This window comes from Pteropus medius, unplaced genomic scaffold (assembly GCF_902729225.1).
Source record: "Pteropus medius unplaced genomic scaffold, Ma_sr-lr_union100, whole genome shotgun sequence".
In the NCBI taxonomy this organism is placed as follows: domain Eukaryota; kingdom Metazoa; phylum Chordata; class Mammalia; order Chiroptera; family Pteropodidae; genus Pteropus; species Pteropus medius.
Window position 1 is genome coordinate 13,429,553 of NW_024349803.1, and position 12,368 is coordinate 13,441,920.

General features: G+C 37.9%; 1 pseudogene; it reads left to right on the forward strand.

Moving 5' to 3' along the window:
• LOC120582169 (ADP-ribosylation factor-like protein 6-interacting protein 1) lies at window positions 1-1,744 on the forward strand (annotated as a pseudogene).
• The last annotated feature ends 10,624 nt before the right edge of the window (window positions 1,745-12,368 follow it).

Below are 12,368 nucleotides of genomic sequence, written 5' to 3' on the forward strand. Positions count from 1 at the left end.
GGATGGGGAGAAGTGATGCTGATGGCTGATAAAATCCTCCAATGGGAAAGAGCCTTTCCACCTGCCATCATGAGTGTGGTTTCTTTGGTGTTTCTGACTATCTACCATCTAGATCCTTTTGTTCTGTCCAGAGTTTTTGGTTTTGCTATGTGTTTGCACTTGGCTGACTACCTTGTTCCCATTCTAGCATCTTGAATTTTTAATTCCAATAAATGGACCACTGAGTAACAGCAAAGATTCCATGAAATGTGCAGTAATCTAGGAAAAACTTGACGGAAAGCTGGCGGAAATGTGTCTTCACACGAAGGGAAGAAAAGCCGACAATGTACTTTGTGACCATGATCATTTCTCTTGCTGCAGTTGCTTGGGTGGAGCAGCAAGTCCACAACCTTCTCACTCACCTGACAGTGACTTCCTTACTGTTGCTTCCCAGACTAAGGTAATATGGAATCATTTTGAGGTACATTAGAATAGCCCAAAGGGAGATAAACAAGCTTCTCAAACCAAAAGAAAAATGAATACTTCAGCTTTACTCAGTGTAATTAATGGCATATACACTGTCCTTGGGAACAGTTTCTGTTATGCTATTTGGATACTAAAATGTTACAAAAGTAGCTCTTTCCCTCTTGCTGCCCTTAGTTACTGGTAATTCATACAAACCATATAAAGCTTTATGCACAGTGTCTTCATGTCAACTGTAGCTGCGTGCATTGTCATCAGTTGGTCTTACATGGACAACTGATTTGTGACTATGACTTACTTTGAATTTTGTCACCTTGGGTTCATCGAATTCTTACTTTCAATCACCTTCCTTTAAAATAATATAGTGGCGAGCTTTATCCTTTAGTACATTTAACAATGACTTTGGATAATTGTTTGAGTTGAGTGTACTGTGGCTATAGGAAGTTGGTTCTATTGTCTGCTTCCACAGACCGCTTAAAAAACTGTCTGGCTTCATAAATATAGAAACCAAGTTTACCACTTCTGATAAAGAAACCAATTAAGATTCATTCCTCATTCTATTTCTACACTATGGGAGAAGAATCCTCATAGAATAAAATGAAACTAATTCCATGCCCCCGTATGTGTTGGTTTCTCCCTTGTGCAAAACTGAGCAATTTGTAGGAAACATTGATCCTTCCTCCCAAACAGGCAATGTGACAGGCTCAGAGCTCTTGTCCCTTCGCACTTAGACTTCAAGTTAGTAAGTACTTAGAGGCTTTTTAATAGGAGTCTTTCAAAAGTTTGGTTTTAGAATTTTTAGCATACTTTTAATTTCAGGTTTTCAGCTGACTGAAACTAAAATACATAAATGTCTGTAACTTTCACCCCAAGATGAGCCAGTAAAGGACAAAAGTCTTTCTGTGTTTCATCAAGATTCCGTAGAAAATAATCTTATCCTACTAATTTTTCAAGACCAGAATAAGCCTTTAAAGGTAAGCCTCAAGATTCTCATTTTATGGTCATGTTGGCTGCTTTGGTCCCCATCGATTTGGCCTAGGAGGAAGTGACTATGTTGGCGTCTGACATTTTTTCCCTGGATAGTTCTCTGAATGCAAGGCTCTTGGTGAGAGCAGACTTGTGGAGATGATAGATAGCCTTAGGTCTACAGAGATTTTGTAACTCCTTGGAAAGTGTATTAGAATCATTTTCCCTCTTAGTAGCTAGAAACTTAGAGTAGTTGAAATCTGTAGGAATGAACCTCTGAGGGCTGAAAATGTAACATATTTGGGAACAATTCTTAAATTCTGATCAACTAGCTATAATATAATTTTGTTAATTTATTGCACTAATGCTGTAAAACCTGGACCTTGTGTTTTACAGCATTAGTGCAATAAATTAACAAAATATCTGTTCCTAAATAACTATTATTTCCTCCCTTTCAATATTGTTGTAAACCATGGCACCCACGTAGCATATGTTTGATTTTTTTAAAAAATGTTTCATATGAAAACCACAAACTAATTTACATGTGTTCCCTCATTGTAAATAAGCCTGTCTTCTTATCTGGATAGTGTGTGTGTGTGTGTGTGTGTGTGTGTGTGTATACGTGTTCTACCAATCTAATTGCTTTTGTGATTTTAATCTTGTATTATTTCTTCTACTTTGTTTTGTGAAAAGGAGGAAAAATAAAAGTTGACATCCCTTTAAAAATAAATTATACATACATAACTTATCAGTCTATTGATGTCATCATTTACCAATTGAAGTATAGAAAACTCAGCACTCTTTATGTCCCTTTGCCCTCACCTGTTTATAATATAACTGCTCTCAATGTTTCTTCTACATACATGTGGAACCATTGCAGTCAGTGCTATAATTTTTGTTTCCACTATCAAACATAATTCAAGAAACTCAAGAGAAAGAAAATCTGTTTTATCTATACATATGTTTGCTGATTATGTTTTCCTTTTTCCTGATATTCCAAAGGATTTTTAAAAAATAATTTTCTTTCTGTTTAGAAGACTTCTTTTAGCAATTCTTTCAGGGTACGTATGCTGGTAACAAATTCTCTTACTTTTCCTTCATCTGAGAACATCTTGATTTCCTTTCATTCCTAAGGAATATTTTTATGGTTATAGGATTCTGATTGACAGCTGTTTTCTTTCGGCTCTTGAAAAATGGTATACCACTTCGGTCTGGCCTCCATAGTTTCTGATGAGAAATCTCCTGTCATTCAAATTCCTTTTCCTCTATAGGTAGGTAAGGTATAATTTTTCTCTGACTGCTTTCAAGAAATTTTTCTTCGTTTTTAGTTTTCATAAGTTTAATTGTGATGTGTCTTATTGTGGATTTCTTTGGATTTATCCAATTCATAATGAGATTCACTAAGCTTCTTAAATCTATAGGTTTGTTTCTTTCGCCAATCTTGGGGGAAATTTTCAGCTGTTATTTTCTCTTTTTTCCCTCCAGCTTTATTGAGGTATAATTGATATACAAAAAACTGCATATAATCAATGTATATAATTTGATGAGTTTGGAAATACGTATACACTCATGTTACCATTACTACAATCAAGGTAATAAAATACTCATCACTTCCAAAATTTTCTTTGTACTCTTTTTTGGTTGATTTGTTTGTTTACTTGTTTGTTTTGTAGTAAGAACGCTTAACATGAGATATACCCTCTTAACAAAGTTTTAAGTGCACAGTATCCCATTATTTCTTCTAGTAGTTTTCTTTTTCAGCCCCGCCCTCTTTCTCCTTTCCTGGAACTCTGATGACACAAATGTTAGATCTTCTGTTATAGTCCCAGAGATCCTTGGGGCTCTCTTCTATCCACCGCCTCCCGCCCCAGTCGATTGTCCTTCTGTTGTTTGTATTGGGTAATTTCCACTGTTCTATCTTCCAGTTCACCGACTTTTTTTCTCTGTCCTGTCCTCTCCATTCAACTGTCGAGTTCATCTTCTGAACTTTTTATTTCGGTTATTTATTGTGTTTCAAGGTTAAGGTACTAAAATTTTCATTTGGTTTTTTATATCCTATGTTTCTTGTTTGAGGCTATTTATTTCATTTTCAAGCTTATTCACAATTGCTTGTTGAAGCTTTTTTAATGATGGCTGTTTTAAGATCTTTGCCAGATAATTCTAACTTCTCTGTCGTTTTGGTGTTAGCATCTACTAATTGTTTCTTATTCATTCAGTTTGAAATCATCCTGGTTCTTGATATAACAAGTGATTTTCTACTGAAACTGACACATTTTTGTATTATTTAAACTTTCTGTTTGGCTGGCTTTCTTTAACATCTTTTCCACAGGGGAAGGTTGGTGAGGCACCTCCTAATTATTGACAGGAGTACACAGTAGTCCAAATTTCCCACTCAGCCTTCATCTTTACTGAGGTTCCTCATTACTGCTTGGGAGATGGTGAAAGTCCTGTCTCTCCCCTAGACCTCCCCTGACACCACCCCAGTGGGGAGTAGTAAAAGTATCTTATTACTTTCAAATGGAGGTGGAAGTCAGGCTCCTTACCACAGTAGGGGCAGGAAGACATGGGCAGTGAAGATGAAAGTCCCAGATACCAATGTGGCCTTCTCTGATCCCTCTCCCCCGAACAACCCTAAGCAGGGATGTTGGGATACTTTGTTACAGCCTCACTTGTGTGAAAGTCTAGCTCCCTTTTACCCTTTCCTGGTATGGTTTCTGTGGTGTTTAGCTGGAGTAGAGCAGTTATTGTCTAAAAGTTTTCTGTCTTGCTAAGCTACCCTTTTCCTGGTCATTTAGCTAGAGAGAGCAGGCTTTTGTTGGGACTTTTTTATTTGCGTCCATTGCTATTTCTAAATTTCTAGCTTTTTCTGCTCCAAGTCTCTTCCCAGGACCTTTTTTTGATTCCTGTCTGAGCTTGGGACGCCTGTGCCCACATAACACAGGGGTGCTGTAGCAGCACTGTGAAGTAGCCTGTAAAAGACTGCGTGGGTGCTATGTGCCTCTGGGGTCTCCTGAACATGGGGAAAGATGACCATGGTTTGCCGAAAGGAATACAAAATGGATAATAGAAAAAAAAAAAGAGTAATTTGTACTTTCTTCAGGTATATTTTGGTGTTTAAAGATGATTTTTTCATCATGTGTCCAACATTTATTGTTTCATTGTTTTTTTTTTTTTATGAAGAGTTCACAGTCATGATAGGAAAAACGAGAAACTAGTGTTAACAAACAAGAAAATGTTAACCTAAATCCCACCACCAGCAACTGTTAGCTTTTTTGGTATGTCCTTGCAGTCTTTTATTTTGAATACGTATACACGCACACATGTATAAATATATATGCACCTATTTTAAAAATTAAATAGGATCCTATTAAATGTAGTTCTTTTAGATTTATATTTTTAAATGATTTCGAACTATAAAAAGTTGCAAGAATAATACAAAGAATTTTCATATTCCCTTCAGCCAGACTCACCAATTGTCTACATATTGCCCCATTTCCTTTATCCTTTTCTCTCTTTCTTCCCGTCTCTGTATATCCACAGATATATTATATGGTACATATTCTATATTTAATATGTATTCTTTAGATTTTGTATGTCATGTTATATTAGATATTGCTATATTTGATTTCGTCCTTTCATAATTATTTGAGCGTAAATCACAGACATAATGCCCATTTACCCCTAAATAATTCAGTATATATTTTCTAAGAATAGGACATTTATTTGCATAACCGTAGCACAATTAACATTGACATAATAATATTACATAATCTATAAATATTGTTTGAGTATTGCCGAATTGTCCCAATAATTTTTTTTTTCCAGCCATTTTATTCTGGTCCAGTATCCAGTATGGAATCCTGCATTGTATTTAGTTTTCATGTCTCTTTAGTTTTCTTTAATCTACAATAGTTCCTCAACCTTTATTTGTCTTTCTTGACTTTAGCAATTTTGAGGAATACAGGCCAGGTGTTTCACAAAATGTCCCCCAGTTTGGGTTTGTCTGATGTTTCCTCCTGATTAACTCAGATAATGCCTTTTAACAGGAACACCACTGAAATGGTGCTGTGTCCTTCACTTGATGTCATTTTGTCCCGTTATTGGCAATGTTACCTTTTATCTCTTGGTTTAAGTGGTGTCTTCCAGGTTTCTACACTGTAAAGATACTGATTTTTCCTTGTAATTAGTAATTTGTGCAGTGATACTTGGAGGCTATGTAAATATTCTCTACTTCATCAAATTTTCACCTACAAGTTTAAGCATCCATTGATGGTTCTTGTCTGAATCATCTGTTACTGCGATGATTGCAAAATGTTATTTTCTCATTTCAATCATCCATTCTATTACAAGAATATGGTTTCTTTTTAGGTACTTTTATCACTTAGAGATTTTAATGCCTATTGCAATATTGCAATGCAATTCTGGCGTAACCACCCAGAATTATCACAGTTTAATGGCACAGCCCTCAACAAGATTGCCTTCACTTCAGATGGCAGCCACACTTTGAGAGTGCGTGGGTCACCCACTACTCTGACCAAGCTGCAATTTTGAGGTTTCTCATGACCCCCTCAGGTGTGACAGTTTGCGAGAATGACTAACAGAACTCAGGAAAATGCTTTACTTATGATTACAGTTGTATTATATAGGATATAGGTCAAGTCCAGGCAAACAAAGAGCATTTTCTCCCTACAAGTCTTCAGTGGCAAGTGCTTGCTGTCAGGTCCTATGTTGAGCAGGACAATGGAGGCACAAGTCAGGCCTGGGGAATGGAACTTCTGCTTATCACCAGTGAAACGGAGGGAAGACCACCCAGGCAGAGGGAATGGCATTGTAAAGACACAAAAGCATAAACAACATTGGAATGTTAGCCAGAAGCGGGTTGAGAATGAGGCTGTGATATTGGGCTGTGCACCTATTTACACTCTGTTCTGTTGGCCATGAGGAAGCAGAACCCGTGCAAGTAAGTGAACAGAGGATCAGAGATACGTGACATAATTAGATTTTTGTGTGTAGTGGAGGATGGACTGAAGGGGGAGGAGGCTCAGAGACTGCTAGGGGTTTTTTGTTTGTTTGTTTTTTAAGAAAGAAACAGGAGATGATGAAGATACAAACAAAGGTGGGAACCGTGGGCATGGAGAGCAGCGGTAGATCAGGGTGAGGAGAGATGTTCCAAGAGAGGCATCAAGGAGACCACACATAGGTGTCTGAATTCCTTTTCCTGGTTCTGGATTCCACCTGTTAAAAGCCCTGTCATTGGCATCAGTCTTAGAGACCAATATGTCTCCTCCTCCATCTTATCTTGTTGCTAATTTTCCCTAACAGGATAACCCCAAAAAATCCACACAAAGAGATATCATAATTAAACTTCTGAAAACCAAAGACAAAAAAAATCTTGAAACTAGGTTGAATGCAGTGTAGCTGATTTACAGAGTTAATAATAACTCCACAAGTGTGTGTAGAGCAGCATACTCTTCATTAGCATGTTATTTTTGTCAGGTTTTTGGTATCAAAGTATACTCGTTTCATAAAAGGAATTTGGAAGTGTTCTTTTTTTTTCTATGTACTGAAATGCTTTAAATAGCATTGGAGTTATCATTTCTCTAAGGATTTGGTTGAGTTCACTTACAAGCCTAGTTCGTTCTTTTTCTTTCTTTCTTTCTTTCTTTCTTTCTTTCTTTCTTATTATGAGTTTTACAGGATATTTCCTTGAGTAAACCACTATCACACAATCAAAGTGGCAAACATTCCCATCATTCCCCAAAGCTTCCTCATGCCCCTTGGCAATTCGTCCCTCATCCACCACTGTCCCCAGGTAACCCTGATCTGCTTTCTGCCATTATAAATTAGTTTGCATGTTCTAGAATTTATGTAAGTGGAATAAAACAGTAGGTACTCTTTGTCTGGCTTTGTTCACTTAGCATATTTTGAAATTCGCCCATGTTGGGTGTATCAATAGTTCATTCATTTTTATTGCTGAGTAGAATTCCATGGTGTGCATACACCACCATTTGTCTATACATTCGCCAGTTGAGGAACATTTGAGTTGTTTCCAGTTTGGGGATATAATAAATAAAACTGCTATAAGCATTTGCGTACAAGTCTTTGTGTGGACATTTTTTTTCTTTTAGATAAATACTTTGGAGTGGAAAGATTGGGCCATGTGGTAGATATATATTTAACTTTTTAAGAAACTGCCAAACTGTTTTTCCAAAATGACTGTTGCATTTGATATTCCTACCAGCAGTGTATGAGAGTTCCAGTTGCTCCATGTCCTCACCAACACTAGGCATATGACTAGTCCTCCTATGAGTTTTTGAGGGGCTGCAATTAGACAACTTTCTCAATTTCTTCTCTTTATTTTAGGCCGTGTTGCCTGAATGACAGAATTGGAGGCAAAGCTTAGGTACTGATGTTTTATTGCAGTGTCAGAATGGGGAGTACAGATTGGGGAAAATGGAAAGTGAGGACAGGAAGGAGAGAAATCAAACATAAGGTGCAACAATACTGAGCTGGTCACAGCAGCACCAGAAAGCATAATAGGTCACTCAGCCATGTGATGTCTCCAGAGAAGTCATATGGAACTGAAACAGCTTAGAAGAATGTATGGGAGAGGAAGGGGAAGAGAAGGAGGAGAATGTATCCACTAACGGTTTCCATCTCCTGTCTTTCATTGGTTCAAATTTACCCCATGGAGCCTTAACTCTCCTGAATGTTTTGTGTGACCACTTTGGACAGCTGCTGGGGAAGCCAGATTTGACACCTAGGGCACAGCATGGACACCCTAGGACACAGCACTTCTTCTGAGTCTAGAAACTTGAGGCTCTGCATTTCCAGTAGGGTTTGACCAGCACACTGAGGCAGTGTGGTTCCTGCAGTGGAGGGTGAGGGGAGACCATGCCAAAGCCCAGACAGTGCTCTGTGGGAGGCTGAGCCCCTAGTAGTTAGGAGCTGAGCTGGCAGTGGGGCCAAGTCTCCCTTGAGCAAGTAAATGAGGCTGGGGTGGTGGTACAGTTGGTGGAGTTGAGGAAACCTGGCTGGAGAGGTCTATAGATCGAATTGGGTACAATCTTCTGATTTGTAATAGTTTGTATCCATTAGTTCCTCTGATCTTTGACATGGTCCTAGGATGTAGGCAGGGATTTACATCCCTGTGTTTCATATGAAGAAAGTTAAGTCTTACCTGAGTGACTTGCCCAGGATCAAACATCAGGTGAGTGACACATTTGGGTTTTTGAACTCTGGGCCCACTGCTCTCTCCATGTACTACGTGAATTCCAAATATTCTCAGATGTACATTTTGGAGCTATTTTGGCTTGGTAGTAAATTCTGGTAGATAGAGCAGCACATCTTGAATCTTGCGTTTGTTCTTTTTTCAGCCACTTTAAGGAAATGAAGGAGCAGGAGTTTCAGATAATGAGGCTGTCATGGGAAGGAGATCAGGGATCTGAGAGTCTAGTTCCTTTGCGTGACCTTAGGCTAATGATCATTCCCTTGGGCATCTGTTCACTCACTCATTCACTCACTCAGCAAACATTTGGTAAGAGTGTATGCTCTGTGTGCCAGACATAGTGCTAACTGTGGGGAATATCAAAATGAGTACAATGGTCCTAACCCTCATGAAATTTCTAATCCTGACCCACAATATATGGGAGAATCATTAGTATATATCTTATAGAGCTGTTGGGAGAATAAATGAGTTAATACATGTAAAACACTTAGAATAGGGTCTGCATATAATTGATGTTTAATATGATGACGATAATGACAATGATGATGAAGACAACTGACCTCATGGAAAACATACTTCTTTAAGTCTTTCCCCCCCCTCTTTAATTCTGCCCCTCCCCACTTCCACATCTGACCTACAGATGTTGCCACCTCCCCTTTTTTTAAAGAACTGGATCTCTGAAGGCAGGGCATCTCTCCCCATGCGTTCATGGCACCTACCGCACCCAGGGCCTGGTGCACCCAGGGTACGGTCCGTGGCTCCACCTGGGGCGTGAACCCAGGACCTACTGGGGCGTGAACCCAGGACCTTCTGCGTGTAAATCAGATGTGCTAACCACTACACTATGGAGCCACTCCCCCTTAAGTCTTTTATATGAATAAGTAAGGAGTGAGGAGGAGTGGGCAGTATATCCTATGAGTTAAGAACACATGTTGACTGTGGAGTCATGAACTATGGGGCTCGAATCTCAAGTCTGTTAACTATTAGCTTCATGAGCAAGATGTTTATCTTCTTTGTGCCTTAGCCTCCTCATTTGTAAAATGGGACTTTTCCCTTTTTCAGGATGAAATGAGAAAATGACTGTGAGATAGATTGTTCACAAAAATGACCCAATTTTCCCTGTCTTCTATATCCATGCCTCCTAGTTTGTGGAGTCTCTTTTCTCCTCTCCTCTGAATATGGGATGGCCTTGTAACTTGATTTGGCTAGCTGAATATACCTTTTCACTTTGACTGAGTTTACCTCCTCCGTTTAGGAGCTCAACACCACCATATGAAGAAACCCGAGCTACCCTGAAAGATTATGAGAGACATAGGATTGGTCATTCTCATCGATCCACTTAACAGTCAGTCAGTCCCCGGAAGCAGAGACAGGCTGCTTGTCTGCAGTTAACCACAGACACATTAGAAGAGACCAGTCAACACCACAAGAATAGCCTAACTGAGCCCAGCCTGTATTACCAATCCACAGAATTGTGAGCTAGCTAAAGACTCAATCAAAAAACTGTTAGAACTAATAAATGAATTCAGCACAGTTGCAGGATAAAAAATCGATACATAAAAATTTGTTGCATTGTTATACACTAATAAATCATCAGAAAGAGAAATTAAGAAGCAATCCCATGTACAATTACATCAAAAGAATAAAATTCCTGGGAATACATTTAATCAAGGAGGTAAAAGACCTGTATAATGAAAACTACAAGACATTCATGAAATAACTTGAAGACACAAATAAATGGAAAGACATTCTGTGCTTATGAATTTGAGGAATTAATATTGCTAACATGTCCATACTACCCAAAGCAATCTAATGATTCAAGGCAATATCCATCAAAATTCCAATCCTAAAATTTGTATGGAACCATGAAAGACCCCAAATAGCCAAAGTGATCTTGAGAAAGAGCAAAGATGAAGGCATTATGCTCCCTGGTTTTAAACTATATTCCAAAGCTCTAGTACTTAAAATAGTATGGTATTGTCATTAAAACAAACAAACAAACAAACAAACAAACAAAAAACAGACACAGAAATCAATGGAATAGAAGAGAGGATCGAGAAAAAAAACCCATATATATGGTCAATTAACTTACAACAAAGGAACCAAAAATATATAGTGAAGAGAGGACAGTCTCTTCAATAAATGGTGTTAGGAAAACTGGACAGCCACATGCAAAAGAATAAAGCTGGACCACTATCTCACAACACACACAAAAATTAACTCAAAATAGATTAAAGACTTGACTGTAAGACATGAAACCATAAAACTCCTAAAAGAAAACAGGCAGTAAGCTCCTTGACATAGGTCTTGGTAATGATTTTTTGAATCTGACACCAAAAGCAAAGGCAATAAAAATAAACGAGTGGAACTACACCAAACTAAAAAGCTTCTGTCTAGCAAAGGAAATCATCAACAAAATGAAAAGGCAGCCTATAAAATGGGAGAAAACATTTGCAAATCATGTATTCAATATAAAGAACTCATACAACTCAATAGCAAAAAAAAAAAAATCTGCTTAAAAATGGGTAGAAGATATGAATAGACATGAAAAGGTGCTTGACGTTATTAATCATTAGGGAAATGCAAATCAAAACCACAATGAGATGTCATCTGTTACAATGGCTACTATTAAAAAGACAAGAAATAACAAGTGTTGGCAAGGATGTAGAGAAAAGAGAACCTTTGGGCACTGTTGGTAGGAATGTAAATTGTGCAGCCACTAGGAAAATAGTATGGAGAGTGCTCAAAAATTAAAAAATAGAACGAACATATGATCCAGCAATTCCATTTCTGGGTATTAATCCAAAGAAAACAAAAAAATATATATGCACCGTGTTCGTTGCAGTATTATTTACAGTAGCCAAGACATGGAAAAATCTCAATGTCTATCAATGGCTAAATAAAAAGAAATTGTGATATATATATATTGTAGCCATAAAAACTAAGGAAATCTTGCAACTACATAGATGGATCTTGAGGGCATTTATGCTAAGCGAAATAAGTCAGACAGAAAAAGGCAAATACCATATGATCTCTCTTATATGTGGAACCTAAAAAAACAAAAAACAGAAAAACAAAACGCCAGGCTCATAGATACAGAGATTAAATTGGTGGTTGCCAGAGGTGGGAAAAATGGGTGAAGAGGATGAAAAAAGAAAAAATGGTTGTGATTTTAAAGTCAATGATTTTAGGCTGTTTTGTTACACAGCAACAGCTAACCAAAACATCATGTAAAATACTTAGCACAGTAATCACAGCTTAATTCATGGAAGCCCTGATGATGATGGTGATGATGATGATGATGGTGATGATGGTGATGATGTTGATGATGATGACGATAACAACAATAGGGTCCATACTCAGGCCACTATTGAGAATATAAGAAAAGGAGGTTTTCATGACCTCTGCTCTAAAGGAGCTTGTGGCATGACATTAGTGACAAGAAAAGAAAGGCAACAAACAATTACTTCCAGTGAACTCCCAGTCGTTTGTTTATTCTTCCAAGTTCTGACCAATTATGAAGACCTTAAACTTCTGCTAAGGATATGTGATTTCATATCCACCTTGAAGAGCCATCGACAGATTCTAAGCTAGGAGTGGTGGAAGAAAAGCTATTTTAGAAAGAGCCTGCAATTAGCAGGAAAGATCTGAGAGAGATGGCCTAAAGGAGGAAGAATGACAATGTCAGCCTTCTCCTTACACCTTCCGCAGC